Raw genomic sequence first — 16,774 nt, 5'->3', positions numbered from 1 at the left:
GACCAGAATGAATTTGATAACTACATTATTTCTTGTATACAATTAATACCTTTGAAAACTATTTTTTCCACTTGCTGTCGACTGAAGATGACATCACCCGTGCTGAGGAAGTAGGTAACGACCAAACATGGCTCACCTGTTTTCTGGGTTTGGTCAGCAAACTGAGCCATGATTGGTCGTTACCTACTTCATCAGCACGGGTGATGTCATCTTCAGTCGACAGCAAGTGGAAAATAAATAGTTTTTAAAGGTATTAATTCTGCATGAAAAATAATGAAGTTATCAAATTAATTATCTTTTTACCGCTGAAAATGGCTCAATGAGTCAAGTATCCCTTTAACTCATTAAAACCCCAAAACGTATGAATACGTTTTTTAAATACTTTGTCATTCACTCCCCCAAAAACATATTTATACGTTTTTTAATATGTTTTTTTTAATGTTTTTTTAAATATGTTTTTTTTTTTTAATTCTAAAACATACAGAAGGCTTTGATACAGCTTCTGACCTGAAGAGGTCGCTTAAAGCAATGGTAGTTAATACAAAAAAACAGATTATAAGAGATCAGCCAGGCCCATGTTGCTAAAAAGCTCTTTTCCCCAGTGTTTTCAACAGGTTTGTGAATAATGATGAAACTTAGCCATATTCTAATGCTAAATTCTGCAAAACAAAAACAGATAAAAATATGTTTTTTTTCCCTGATGAAAGAAGAAACTCAAATCTTTCTTTTGGTAGGTTCTATGTTTTTATAGCAATGGAACACAATATTCTGTGGGCCTTGCAAAATCAGTCAAAATCCAGTAAAACAGCCGGGAGCGAAGGGGGTTGCTTCGGTGAAAATGGCTGGGAGGGAATGAGTTAAACAGGAAAGGAATTTTTTTTTTTATATTACCTCCAACGTCAGAAAATTGCCAGGTTGACTTTTATTTGAAGTGACGGCAAAGAAGAAGTGTGATCATTTGTAAACCCCTAATTTTTGGAATCAATTGGACATAATTCTATCTTGGATCATCTTTTTATGTCCCACAACTTCTACCAATATGCGGAATATCCTTATATGATACTACATCAGAAGACGGAAAATTCTTGGTGTGAGGACAGCCACTGAAATAGAAAAAAGGTTTTGAATCATTTGGCCATAACACAAAAAGTAAGCGGAGCGACTTTGTACTCCGGTTCCGTCTCAGTGCCATTCACACGTGTAAAAAAAGTGCCAAGCTTTCAAATATGGTGTAAAAGGATTCTGATAACAGCGCCCAAAATGACCAAATTGACCGAAATTCAAAATACCCCCCGCGATTTCTTCAAACCCGAACAAGATGTTCTTCCTGCTTCCGTCTAATCGCGGCCCCTTTCCACATGAATCGATTTATATTGATAATTATTTAGAGCACGTGGAGACTCGGTGAATGGTTTCCACATGGGTACGGGACGCCTGGTGATATATTGCGCCTGCACGCTCTAATGAGCTGAAGAGATACCTTACACACTGAGCCTAAGGGTATGTTTACATTATGACTGTTAAGTCCCAAGTTTTGTGAAAACCTTTTTTGGTTTTACTCTCACTTTCACACGGCAACACACCTAGCATCTGGTTTGATGTGCAAAATAGTTATCAGACGATTGCTTCCAACACACCAGGGCAGAAGAAGTATTAACTTTTACTTTAACTCACTGGCCTTTGATACTACCTCCATGAGGTGTATAATTGCCAGATCGACTTCCTCCCCCATCACATATACCTTTCATGTAGGACAGCAAGCTGGTAAGAAGATCATGAAAAGGCTTTTACAGGAACATTTCTGGGTCAGAAATTCCGTGTTGGTACAATTTACACAAAGTTACGACGGCGTATTCGGGCCACGTATAATTTATTTAATTTTTTTTTAGGCCGGGGGCAATATTCCGAGAAAAAAACTCAAATTTGCCACTTTATAAAGTGGCAAATTTACGAGAAAAAAACTTACGAACAATACACGTAGCGTACTACTCGATTTTTGTGCCAATACTTTTCGGTCAGGTTTTCAAAAAAGGAGATAGTAATTGCTTTAACCGTATCATGTTAAGCATTCACACTTTGCGAAGGTCCACACACCCTGAGGATCAAGTATTTAAGTAAAATTTTCAAAATAAATATTTACTTGTACATTTATGTTTCCAGAATTATTATTTACACATTTTGGTATTTTTTTGTACAAGTAGCTAAGTTGATGCGTCAAATCTGCTGCTCTCCGTCGTTCACTTGCATTTACCTAAAGTATGCTAGCTTCTGATTGGTTGGTGTTTAGTCAGCTGATAAGGGATCAGGAAGTGTTGTCGCTCTAGCTGCCGTTGTATGCCTTTTCATTTTATAAACAGTGTCCCATTAACTACCAACGAATCCTCACATTAGACGATAGCTACGCTACATATATTCCTTGTAAGTTTCTGAGTTTTTTTTCTCGCAAAACTGCCATTTTATAAAGTCGCAAATTTGCCAAGTAGAATTTTAAAGTAGAAAATTTACAAAAACAATTCTCGACAATTTGCCACTTCATAGTTGCAAATTTGCCACTTTTTAAAGTAGAATTAAAAAAAAAATCTTGACAATTTGCCCACTTTATAGTCGCAAATTTTCCACTTTATAAAGTGGCAAATTTCAAAGTTTTTTTCTCAGAATATTGCCCTGCCCTCTAAAAATATATATATTTATACGTGTCCCTAATACGCCGTCGTACAGGACAGAGAGTAGGGACAAAGTTGGAAAAATGATTTGAATAACGGGCTTCTGATTTTACCTCCAAAGATGGAAAAAAAAAAAAATCCAGGCAGTGTGAAAGCGACTGGTGAGTGCTTCAACATGTATGTGAGACATTTGCAGACAAGCAAAGCGATGTCCACTTAGTCTCGTGTTTTGGGATAAGCGAGCCGATGACACGGGCGTGTTGTTTTTCCGCCACCGACCACCGGCGCTGCTCAAAAAGACACGTCGTCACAGGTTGCGGGTTCAAGTGTGCATCTCCTGTTTTAGGGACACTCACAAAGGAATGCCGGACTTCCACGCCTAAAGGGAACTTGTCACAAGGCCACTTACTCTTAATCAACACCTCTGCCGGACCGTAGAGCCTTAGACAAGATCTTCATTCAGTTTTACGCATCCCATTTTATCACAGGAAACCATTTAGGAGTGTCGTTTGGTGTCTTGTTTAGCGTAAGATAACTTTGCTTTAACATGACCGATATCCCAACAAGCTGGGACTGAAAAGTAGAAAAGTACCTATTGGATATTTTGGAATCCTTTATCACGAAAACTTACCAAATTGATGTTTATTGCAGATTGTGATACTACCCCCAAAGAAGTAACATTTAATGAAAATCCAATCACCAGCACTCCGCAGCCATGTCTCGAAAGCCTTAAAAGGTTTATCCTGACTTGATTGGTCCTGGGCCTGAGTTGCTCTGGACTTTGATGCAGCCCTCACAGGAAGTCCAAGTACCCCCTTAATTAGCCGTGTGTGTCCAAGCTTGCCCGAGGGCAGTAGGCGGTGCGTGGACAAGAGGGGGGACCCACAGCGCGAGTTTTGAAGGGTGAAGCTGATTGTCAGTCTGGCTCCAGCTAAAGGTAACCTCAGGCTGCTCCCACGCTCATTGCTTATAATAAATTCAAGGAGGCACAACTGCTGGTGACGCCTCTGGTGGGTGCGAGAGGCTCTCAAAGACAATTATATGTTGAAGTTGATTAAGCAAGGGCAATTTCTTTCAAGATGGATCATTTATAGATTTCTACAAGAATAAGCCTTATTCTGGTCCCAGTCTTGACTTGGTCTCAATCCTTCAAAGTTTTCGTGGCGATTCGGCCTCAATCCTTCAAAGTCTTGGTCTTGACTTTGTCTCAACCTGCCCTGGACTAATTCTTGACTAGGTTTCAACCCTTTTAAGCAGGCTTCCCCAATCCTGGTCCTCAAGGGCCAGAGTCCTGCAGGTTTGAGATTTCGGTACCTTAACTCACTGGTTCTCAACCCCGGTCCTCGAATACCCCTTTCCAGCCTGTTTTCCATGTCTCCATCAGCCAACACAGCTGAGGATCGTTATCAGGCTTCATGCAGAGCTTGCTGATTAGCTGATCGTTTGAAACACCTGTGTTGGCTGTGGCAGACATGGAAAACAGGCTGGATAGGGGTACTCGAGGACCGCGGTTGAGGACCACTGCCCTAACACACCTGATTCCTATAATCGGCTCATCAGCAAGGTCTGCAGAAGCCTTATAACGATTCTGATCTTTACAGTCAGGTGCGTTGGAGGATGGTAACATCTAAAACCCGCAGGACTCCGGCCCCTGAGGACCAGGATTGGAGAAGCATGCTATAAAGTCTTGGTTTTGACTCCTGCCTTGGACTGGGTCTTGATTCAGTCACTCTCATCTCATCATCTCGTCTTTGTCTTGGCTCAACTCTTCAAAGTTTCGGTCTTGGGTCGGCCTACCTACCTTGGTCGTAGTCTTGACTCGGTTTAAAACCCTTCAAAGTCTCGGTCTTGTTTTGGTCCCACTTTTGAGCAACAACTGTTATTTTTCTATTTTTTTTATCTGCTGTATGCGTGGCAGTCAGAGACATTGGCAACCACAGCAGTAAGACAATAGACAAAACATTTCTCTGTGAAATGTCCACTGTTGGATTTCACATTGCTGCACAAAGTCCACTTGGAAAACAAGCATTTTGACGAGAATTTTGAATGATTTTTTTTTTAAAGGAGATCTTATTTGAAAGGCAGAAAATTTTGCTCTGTCAGCCTCAGCGGGGAAGCACTGATGATTAACCTCTGTGGGCTGTTGCGTAAAAGAAAGTAAGTCAAAAGTGAAGAGCAAAGTTGCGTCTGCAGTCACAACAAGGCCTCGTCTCAATGTCTCTCTGACCTCAGTCTCTACTCAAGCGACACAAAAAGAAACAATTGATTGAAGATTAAAAAAAAAAAAAAAAGAAGCTTTGTTGAGTTTCTCTACGTCATCTGAGAAGGAAGCGTTGGGCCCGAGGGACAAAGGGGCTACTCATGAGGCTAGCCGCTAAAACTACAGAGGCTCAGTGAGATGTGACTTTTACACCCGGTGTTCATGTATGAAAAACATCCAGGAAAACCCGCAGCACTTACTGTCTGATGTCATTTCAATTCCACTTCAAACAGCACTTTTACTGGACTTAACCAAACATGATCACTTATTACTTATAAACCTTCAAAACTCAAATAAAATAAGACACAAATGACTTGGTCACAATCTACCAACGTATGTCTTGGTTTGAATTAGGTCTAAACCTTCCCTGGTCTCGGCTTTAATTTGACCTTGACACTTCAAAATCTTAAGTCTTGACCGTCTCAAACCTTTAAAGTCATGGTCTCGACTGCGTCAACCTGCATTGGTCTTAGTCTTAAGCCATTATAGTCTTGGTCTGGACTATGTCTCAACCTGGTCACAACCTACCAACCTATGTCTTGGTATCAATAAACCTTCCCTGGTCTCGGTTTTAATTTGATGTCGACACTTCAAAATCTTAGTCTTGACTGTTTCAAACCTTTAAAGTCATGGTCTCGATTCTGCTTCATCCTGTATTGGTCTGTGTCTTTTATCTGCCTTAATCGGTTATAGTCTTGGTCTGGACTATGTCTCACCCTTTTCAAGTCTGACTTTGCTCTATTTAAAGATAGTTCACATGAGTAAAAAGTTTTGCACACAGACTAGACTTGGGCTGGACATGAAAATTTGGCGCTTGGTCTCAACTCAGTCTCAACCCATGAAAGCCTTGTCAACCTGCCTTGATGCTGGTCTTAAGTCTCACCTCGCCAAAGTCTTAGTCTCAAGTTACTCCGTCCCACCCTCGACTCTGTCTTATTGAAATCTTCAGGGAGATCATAGAACGCCTTCAGAAAACAAGTGTTTGCATACTGAAGCAGCACAGACTCATTTACACATTTCACCGAAAAAGAACACTCTGACTCGGAGGGAGTTCATACGGAATTCAAGGATTCTCTCGTTAGAACTATTCCCAACTGAGTACATGAACATAAATCATCCGAATGGCCACACGCGCAGTCAGCGAGCGGGTGCAAACGAAGCCGTGCAACCACACTGGCATGGAGCTCAAAGATAAATGTGTGGCTTCAAAATGATACGTAATGATATGATTTACTTTCGGGACACATCTGCTCAGTTGGAAGTGTGCCGCCAGTAGGTAACCTACAATATAAGAGCCCAACATTTTCTAATGATACTTTTGGTACTAATTCCCAGAACCTACTTGAGCCGGTTTTTGAGGACACACGGGGGTACAATGGCCGAAACAAACATACATGCTAACATTAGCTTAGCTGTGTCTGAGCTCTGGAGGTTGCATCATTCGACTCCATTTTGCTGCACCGCTCTGTTTTTGTGCCATCTGCAGAATCCCCCTTAGATAAGTATTGGGTAATTAAGACGATAAGTAAACAAAGGGGCTTTTAAATTGCCATTAGATTCCACAGTCTCCACTTTGCTGCATAGCTCCGTTTTCTTGTCGGGTTTCCGTTTGGATAAGTACGGGTAATTAGTAAGATGAGAGGGCAGCAAAGTCCTGGATTTAGCAGGCAGTGTAAAAGCTGTGAACGTCGCCAATTGGTGGAGTAGTATCAGGTGTGGCCGGCATTGCGCGCACGCGCACGCAGGTGCCGTCCAGATTTTCTTTTACTACCTCCAGCGGTGGATCATTTGCTAGACAACTTCAGATAAAAGGATGGAAACGCGTTCTGGCTTCAGCGGGGCGATTTGCAGGAGACGTGAGCGTCGGGTGTTAATCTTCACACCCGTGTCCCGGCCCGGCATTACGGCACAGGCATCAGAAATAAAGCGCAGGGACTTGAAGGCGCTTCCTGTCCACTCCTGCCGCTCTTATCTTCCTTCCTTGAAGCTCTCCGCAGCTTTCCGACCCGCTCTTATGTTCTGCTTGACGGCGGATCCTGCTGACACAGCTGCTGGCCAAAGCGCGTGGGTGTGTGTTATTTGTCCAAGAGGCTAAAGAGGCAGAGAAAGCCCGTTTGATGGGGTAACTTTCCAGAGCGGTGACCTCATTGCTGGGCCACTTGATGTTGTTATCTACGCCGGTTTTAGGTCAACTATTCTCAATCCAAATGCAGTACTTTCCATTCATTCGCAAGAAGACTTCATGTAAATATGAGAATCAGGTTATTGGAGAGAGAGAGAGAGAAAAAAAGTTTTGCAACCTTATATTTAAGAAAGTGAAGCAAGGGTTGTATTCTGATTCATGTTCAAATTCCACATACAATTCCTCTTTTTCATTTGAGTCATCGAAAAATTTTGCTACAGTGTAAATTGAGTAGAATTCATAGCAAGAGGCAGATTTATTCATTTTTCTTCAGTTATTAATTTCCCCCCACAAAAAATCATGTAAATAGTCAAATATCATCTATTTGCTCCAGATGTTTTGTTTTTTGCAACAATTTTTTTTAATTAATTTAACTCTTTCACTGCCATTGACGACTATAGACGTAAAAAAATTATTTGAACAATTTCTATTAGTTTAACAATTTTTCCCACTTTTGTTAACAAGAGTATGAAAACCTAGTGTTTTTGTTATATTGTATTAGAACAGATATAAAAAATTGTGATTAATTGTGAGTTAACTAGAGAAGTCATGCGATTAATTACGATTACAAATAGTACTCGCCTGACGCCCCTCATTTTTAATAATATTTTCATTAAAAAAAAGATTATTATAAAAAAGAAATCAGGCGATTACAACTTGTAATCGTGATTATTTGTTTGACTTCACAAGTTAACTCATGATTAATCAAAAATGTTATATCTGTTCTAAATGTACAAAAACAATTCTAGGTTCATACTTTTGTTAACAAAAATGGAAAAAAACTCAACTAATAGAAATTGTTCAAATACATTTTTGACGTCTATAGCTGTCAATGGCAGTGAATTACAAAAGGTAAATGTTACACTGCAGTTAATTGTCATGTAACACCATAAAATAAGCAAGTACAGTTTTTTGGTCTTTAACTCATTTGCTCACAAAAACATATAAATCGGTTCTATTCTAAATATTACCATGCTCCCAAAGACATGGTTATGCATTTTTTATGTTGTTGTTTTTCCAACGCTAGAGCATACAGAACGCTTTGAACTGAAGAGAATGGTTAAAGCAATGGTAGTTATAACAAAAACGGCCAGCAGGTGGCAGCAGAGTATAAGAGATCAACTCGGGCCATGTTGAAAAAACGCTCTTTTCCCCAGTGTTTTAAACAGATTTGTAAATAATGATGAAACTTAGCTATATTCTAATGCTAATTGCTTCAAAATGGAAACAGATAAAAAATATACCTTTTTTTCTGATGAAAGAAGAGACTCGAATCTTTCTTTTGCTAGGCTCCATGTTTTTTTTATAGCAATAGAACACAATATTCTATGGGCCTTGTAAAATCAGTCCAAATCCAGTAAAACAGCCGTGAGCGAAGGGGGTTGCTTCAGTGGAAATGGCTGCGAGTGAATGACTTAAATACCCGTTAATTATATCAATGAATGTTGTTAACATTTTAACATTGTTGGTTGTCAAATAACAACTTCAAGAGTTACGCATAGAACTATCATTGGTAGTAAAGAAAAATAATAATTTTGGAAATGTTCCAGAGGGTTTAGCCTTAGCCATCATAAAACTGTTAGTTACTTGTTGCCAACCGGCTCAAGATGCGAGGATATTACTTTGCTTTTAAGTGCGTTTGCTTGCGCCTGAAAGCGGACATCTCAGGGCCTTCGCTGTAAAATTCCACACGCATTGTCAACAAGCGGAGGATTAAGGTGCCAAGTCGGTAAATAAAGCCTGATTTGTGTGTGTTCTGGTTTGTGTCAGTCACTCAAAACAGGGCCAGGCCCTCCATTTCCTGTTTATAGCGTCTTCATTGTTAACATTCGGTCCCTGGAGACCATGCAAGAGAGTTGAGCTGATAAAAGAGGTGGTTAAGAATAACAAACTGGTTTTTGGGCCACAGATAGCGTGTTATCGGTGATTATCGCCGCGCTAATCTGGTGCTAATCTGTAAACGCGTTGCGAGTCGCCTACTGGAAGTTTTTAGATTTGTCTGGTTTTAAGAGGGTTGCACTTGGTAACTTCACTTTTACTTTCACTGTAGTGGGTGATTGACAGCGATGGGCGGGGAGGGGGGGGGTGCGGGTGGGGGGGGGGGGGGTGGTGGGGGGCATAGGAGTAAAAAAAAAAATTGAACATAAAAATTCAAACTGATGATAATTTTAGCGTTGCCCGTCCATCTCATACAATTAGTGCAACTTTGGTAGCGGAGAAGATCTCTATTACGAGTTTGTCTGTGTCTGCTAAGCCAAAATGGCGGACTTCCTGGGTTTTTTTGGACCATAGATTCTTGAGTCCTTTCCGTGGGTCTACTCATGATAGACGTTTCTACCAAGTTAAATTTTTCTCTGTGAAACTGGCCTCGGGGGCTGGATTTTGCAATGGAGGAATTTGAATTCTTAAAATTTATGGAAAAATAATATTCTCGTCTAACCCCCCACCACCTCACCTCTATTTTCTTAAGCTAAAATTGTGTCCCCAGTTTGTCCCTACCAAGTCACTTCTGGCCTAAAAGAAATGTTATATAAAAAAGTAGGTCACGATTAATTCCAAATTTTATATCTGTTGTAAATGTACAATAAAATCTACAACAATTTATTTTTTGGAGTAGATGATTGATAGACTGACATCGCCAACTAGTGGCTTGGCATACATATCACATTTTTGCAGATCTGTCTAAATAATCATCTTAAGACCCACTTTTATTCCTTGACTTTTAGTCCAGCGTGAATTGTGTGGTCATTGGATCTTTTTGTGTTTTATTTAATTTTTTGAAAAAAACATTTTTTTATTCAATTTTTTTGTTTTGAAATTAATATAGTATATATATATTTTTCTTATTGATTTAAGTACTTTATTTACTTTTTTTTAATTAGGGGTGTCAGGCAATTAATTGTTTTTATTTTTAATTAATCACATGACTTCAATAGTTAACTCATATATTCTAAATGTCCAATAAAATGTTTTGTTTTAATTTTCATACTCTTGTTAGCATAAAAATGGAAAGAAATGTTAAACTAATAGAAATATGGCCACATCTTTTGATACCGTACTTTCATAATAATTCATCAAATTTAAAAGATGTACTTACTGTATTGTAAAAAATACGAGTGTGATATTGATTTGTGTGAACTTTAAATGAACTCAAAATGAACACACTAATTTTAACACCCCTAATAAAAAGCCCTTAAATATTGAAAGCATGATGATTATAATTTACAGTATAATAATGCATATTTGTTCAACATATTTTTTGAGAAATGTCGCACGGTCCACACAGAAATGGCCCCAAATAGATCACGGGTTTGCCCTTGAAAAAACAATAGACGATAGTGAACATAGCGAACACATGACCTGTGTGTAAGTGGGAGGTCTGAGGCGGGAGGCGGGGATGGAGGTCGAGCTCCATTTGGCATTGTTTGGAGGCCATAAAGGTCGCAAGTCTCCGGCCGAGGCCTGACCTAAACTGTTTACTTTTGGGAGAGAGGCCTCTGAAAGCAGCATGATAGATGGTCAACAATCCCCACAGGAAGGTGTCATTAAAATCTCGTCTTTGATTTGAGAGGCTTTCTTTAGATTAATTTGTCGGGTTTCGTGTATTTCTTGTTGCTTAATGATGATGATAATAATATTAACCGCATGAGATGGCATAGTAGGCTCATTTGTGTGAAAAAGTTTAATTTCAGCAATATTACTTTTTTTTACTTTTTTTTTTATCCTCTTATGATAGACATGTTGACCCAATATCAGGTCAATTGGCTTTTTTTTTTCTAACTTCAGAAGGGACACTACCATGTTTGTTTTGTTTTTATTATGGTAATATTTAGGATCTTTTGAAATAAATGAGTTTTCAGATGTGTTGGAGCCTCCAAAAAGACAAATTATTAGGGGTGTGAATTGCATAGTACCTGGCGATTCGATTCGTATCACGATTCATAGGTCGCGATTCGATTCGATACCGATTAATCCCGATGCGAATCTATAAATTGATTCTTGCGGAAAAAAAATTTAAACTCAAATTTTGAAAATACTCATCAGTAAACTTGTACATGTACACTGTAAGATTTGTATGAAAATGTATTTATCTGAAAATTCCGGTTGCAGTCTGTTTGAGAAATAAAATATTAAGGCTTAATGTTCCATTAATATAACATTCTTCCATGCTTAATGTGTAAATCCTAACCCTCAGTAAGACGTTTTGTTGAATATTTCCATTAAAAAATGTATGTTTAAAAATCGATTTGAGAATTGCGCGCTGTAATATCGCCATATATTGCCAAATCGAGATATAGCAAGATTTTCAATCTTCATTTCCCACAATAAGTACTTTTGAACAGTTAAATCCACCAGCAATCGAATCATGATTGTGACACATATAAGAATCGTGTCCATGTGATCTAAATCCAGCCTGAGATAACCAGACCCTGCAACCTTAAAGACTTAATCCCCCCCCCACTCCTCTCCAGAGAGCCATTTGTGGTTTGGGGATTTGTCCCGGAAGCGAGAATGTGGTCAGCCGCTCCTTCAATGCCTTAACTCAATGTGTTACATTCACACCACGAACATCATGGAAATGTAGAAGAATACATAATCATGTTCGTGGGTCAACTGAGGCTCTTCAGCGAGGGGGTTGGATCTGGATGAGAGCAGAGCCCCAGGGAGGCTGCGTGAGAGGGGGGGAGGGGATGGGGGGGGGGGGCGGTTAGTGGGCTCCACCGCTCTAATGCAATATTTAAAATCCAGCTCGAGTGTATGCCCCAATGCGGGGGGAAAATAACTGTCTTGTCCTATCATCGTCCACGCTGACTCACGCTATCCATGCATTCGCTTGACATTTTCTGCGAAGGCTGCAGGGCGGCGTTGGCAAATTCGCATACTTGGAGGAACACACCAGTATGCACAATTTCAACAACAACAAGCCTGGCATTGAATGGAGATGAAAAAGTTTTGGTGTATGTCAAAACCTGTGAGGATTTGAGACTGAATTAAGGCCAAGACTTGAAAGAAGCCAAGATAGAGATATTCAATACCACTTTTTTTTTAGACCGACACCTCAGTACTCACTGATACCGATACCAAGTACAGATACCATTATGGTACATAAAATGTCCCCAAAAACCCCCAATGACAGATCATTTTTAAAAAAGTGACATATATTAATATATATATCAAAACTACAGCAAATTTCCTTAAAATTGAATAAAATAATGTAACGATAACAGAAATATCGTGATATCGCGACATTAAAACTGCCACAATATATCGTCGCCGTCATGTCGCGATATTAACAGTAGCACATCTGTTTAAAAAGTCAAGTTGATTTACATTTGTGCAGTTCTAGCACCCTCTGGTGGCTAGTTTTGTTGTTGTTGTGCAGTTTAATTTTCACAAGGCATGTTTTGGCCCTTCTATTATTATTATTATTACTTAAGTGTTATTAGAGATTTTAGGTTGTTAATATGCATTGCTGTAATGTACAAAAGCACAATATAGTTTTTCCAGTACGAGCTCCTTTTTTTTTTTTTTTACAATATTGTGACTTTTTTGGTATCGCCAACCTCCCCCCAATATCGTGATAATTATCGTATCGTGACCATATCGTGATTATCGTGTCGTGATGTTTGGATATCGTTAAACCCCTAGAAATGAATGGCAATTGTATCGTTTCAATTTGCACATAAAAGTCGACTAAGACCAATGTTGGTTTCGGTCCTCGAGGTGCCGGAGTCCTGCAGGTTTTGGAGGTTTCTCTCTTCACAACACAGGCTGATTGCAATCAACAGGATCTTTATCAGGCTCATGCAGAGCTTGCTGATGAGCTGATCATATACCAGCTGTGTTGGAGAAGGGAAACATCCAAAACCTGCAGAACTCCGGCCCTAGAGGACCGAGTTTGCCCACCATTGGTTTAGACCACAGGTGGGCATCGAGGGCCGAAGTCCTGCAGGTTTTGCATGTTTCCCTTCTCTAACACAGCTGATATATGATCAGCTCATCAGCAAGCTCTGCATAAGCCTGATAACGATCCTGTTGATTGGAATCAGCTTGTGTTGGAACCGAGACACCTCTAAAACCTGCAGGACTCCGGCCCTCGAGGACCGAGATTGCCCACCTCTGGTTTAGACTGAGTCGAGACCAAGAAGGGTTGAGAGAGACTGGGTCAAGACTAAGACTAAGACCAGTGCAGGTCAAGACCAAGTCTTTGAGGAGTTGAAATTACATCAGGTCTAGAACGAAGGAAGTTTGAAGCTAAATCAAGGCCAAAAACCAAGGCAGGTTAAAACCAAGTCAAGACCAGTTCTAGCCTCATATGATCAGCATATGATGATAGTGTTTTACGTCCCGTAGTTGAAATAGCAATATGTCCCAATACTTTTTCCCATATAGTGGACTTTTTGGCAGATTTTGCAACTTCTTACAGAGTGCAACAGCAAGCTGTCCTCATCAGTTTTAGCCGTGCCCCAAGAGGTCCCGCCAGTCCCCGAAATAGAAGGTTGCATGTTTTGTGAGAACTGATATTTTTATCTTTTCCCGTGCTGAAAATGGCTGCGTTGTGGCTTCATCGTCTTCGTCAAGTCTCTCCCGTTATGGAAGCAGTAATCACAGATGTTCCCTCCTGGTTTGCGACAAACCCCGGAATGGAATCGTCACACGGACTCACACATACAACTTCAGACTCAGGCTGATTAACTCATTCACTGCCATTGACGGCTAGAGACGTCAAAAATTCATTTGAACTATTTCTATTAGTTTCACTTTTTTTTTTCACTTTTAAGAGTATGAAAACTTAGACATTTTTTTTCTTCCATAGCATGAAGTAACTTGAAATTTTAGTAACTTATATGCATTACTATTAAATGTATTACGGCTAAATGTTGACGCGCACATGTCGTGCACAGGCTTTCCAAGTAAGGGGCGGTCATTAACTCATTCACTGCCATTGACGGCTATAAACGTCAAAAATTCATTTGAACTATTTCTATTAGTTTAACATTTTTTTCTACTTTTGTTAACAAGAGTATGAAAACCTAGACATTTTTTTAAATAATCTTTTCTTTTTTTTTAAGAAAATTAGGGGCGTCAGGTGATTATTTTTTTTAAATTGTAATTAATCGCATAACTTCAATAGTTAACTCACGATTAATTACAAATTTTATATCTGTTCTAAATGTGCAATAATTTTCTTCTAGGTTTTCATATTCTTGGTAACAAAAGTGAAAAAAAAAAGTTTAACGAATAGAAATAGTTCAAATGAATTTTTGACGTCTATAGCCGTCAATGGCAGCGAATGAGTCAAAAAACAGTGAGGGGGCTCGGCAGTATATTTATTAGCAAAGCAGCAATGTAAGCGATGTTGGCCGAGCAGGCAGCGGCGCGTACGCTTGAGCGACCAATCGAGCCAAAGTGGGAGAAAATCTCATCATTATGGAAATTACAGCTTTTCTGCTCAATCAGGCAGCGCCTCGTTTTGGGAAGGACAAAATAAATGCCTGGGGGAGGCCACTGCGCAGCGTTTTCACGCGGCTGCCGTAAATCGAAATTGTTGCCACGCGAGCCCCCAAATCGGCTCTTGCAGGGGTTAAGGTTGCAACTTGAGACCAAGCCAAGACCAAGACTGAGAAGTTGAGCCCGTGTCAAAATTAAGACCAAGGCACACAGTAAATTCTGTAGAGTAAATTTGACTCTATTTAGAGTAGACTCCGTTTTAGAGTAATATTTACACTTGGAAGAGAGAATTGGAAAAAATAATAAAAGTCACTGAAGGGTTGAGGAATAAACTCACGGCCTTCAGCTTGGGAGCTTTCATCTACTCCCTGAGCCACACAGCTCCTGCTGTAGTATATCGCTCGTCTCAGATAGAATCTTTCATAGCATGAAGTAACTTAAAATTTTGCACATTTAAATTTTTTTAAAATACAACTTAACCCCAGTCTCCATAAATATATGCATTACTATTAAATGTATTACGGCAAAATTTTGACGCGCGCATGTCGTGCACAGGCTTTCCAAGTAAGTAAGTAAGTCATTAACTCATTCGCTGCCACTGACGCCTATAAACGTCAAAAATTAATTTGAACTATTTCTATCAGATAATTTTTTTCCACTTTTGTTAACAAGAGTATGAAAACGTAGAAAAAATTTTAATAATAGAAAATATAAAAATGTTAAAAATTAGGGCCGGCAGGCGATTGCAATTTTAATTGTAATTAATCGCATGACCTTAATAGTTAACTCACGATTAATCACCAATTTTCAGTTCTAAATGTACAATAATTTTTTTCCTAGGTTTTCATACTCTTGTTAACAAAAGTGGAAAAAAAATGTAAACTATTAGAAATAGTTCAAATGAATTTTTGACGTCTATAGCCGTCAATGGCAGTGAATGAGGTCATCGTGCCGCTCGCACGTAAAAAAAAAAGAAAAGTGTGGCGTTAAAAGGATCTTTAAAGTAACTCAAAATCAACGCACTCATTTTGACACGTCTAATTTTTATAGTTGGTTTTACTAGATTTCATGTGTATGATAGTGTGCGCTTGTTTATAAAAAATGTGCAATAGAAATACAGTGGATTGGATAAATAAGACTGTTGCCGCCTTGAATGTGAAATCTCAGTTTTGCAAACGCATCCTCGGGTTGCTCAATCGGCCTCGAATCCAAATGTCAAGTGTGCGTCCAGCGTCGTCGTACCTCCGAGCGCTTTTCAAGGCCTACTTTGATGTTCAAAGTGTCCTTTCCCGCCTTCCCGTGCCTTCATCTCTCTCTTTTTGGGTCGTGCCAGATGTGACCCACAAGAAGAAGTGCTGAGTGAGCGCACCTTTCATTGCAATGAGGTAAGAGTTATGGTCTACCACATGGAACACAAAGAGACGAAACACCTCAAAGCCCAAGTCTGATGTCTGGTGTGCAGAAGGAACTATTTTAACTTTTTTTTTTTTGTTATGACTAAAACAATGTGCGGGCAGAGGAAACAACTCCAGCAAAAAGGCCTCATGGCTCCCACCTGAAACTCATTTTCACCATGAACATGTTTGAGCCACGCCCCCTTATGCAGCGCGAAATCATTCTGGGGAAATGATACACAATGCAACACCGACAGCACCTTGAAACAGTTTTTTTGGGGGTCACGTTTCAGGTGTCCGAGTGCTGTTTCGGTGACATCTGCTCTTCTTTTACTATTTCCTAAAATGTTAAGCCACAAAACCCCTTCAGCAGAATTGACACACTTTACTCTTCAAACGTGAGAATAGGTCAAAAGAAAGCCATTATTGGCACCAGGATTGTCCAAATATATCGTGTAGTTGTTCAGTTATTACAAAAATGAAAAACGTAGTTCCAAAGAATCGTTATTTTTTTTTCATAAATAAGTTTCTCATTAGTTATTTTTGTGGAAAACTTTCAAGCAACGCAGTAACCGTCTGCTTGTAAATTATAGTATGATGGCTCCGCCTGCTGGACAATAGGTGTAAATGCACTCTCACTATTCCATACAGTAACTCAAATGTGACTCTGGGGAGCGCTGCTGTTCGATTACAAGACAAATATGAGTCAGTACGAGTTATTGCTGTATTTAATTTTCGCTCAACAGAAGCCAGCAAATGAAATGTGGGTTAGTTAAGGAGAAAAAGACAAGATGAAGGGAGTGGCGCTAGCATTTTAATGCTA

This window comes from Leptonotus elevatus, chromosome 6 (assembly GCF_054856555.1).
Source record: "Leptonotus elevatus isolate MCC_2025b chromosome 6, RoL_Lele_1.0, whole genome shotgun sequence".
NCBI classification, from domain to species: domain Eukaryota; kingdom Metazoa; phylum Chordata; class Actinopteri; order Syngnathiformes; family Syngnathidae; genus Leptonotus; species Leptonotus elevatus.
The sequence above is the reverse complement of the archived record's forward strand: the minus strand, read 5'-3'. Positions refer to the sequence as shown.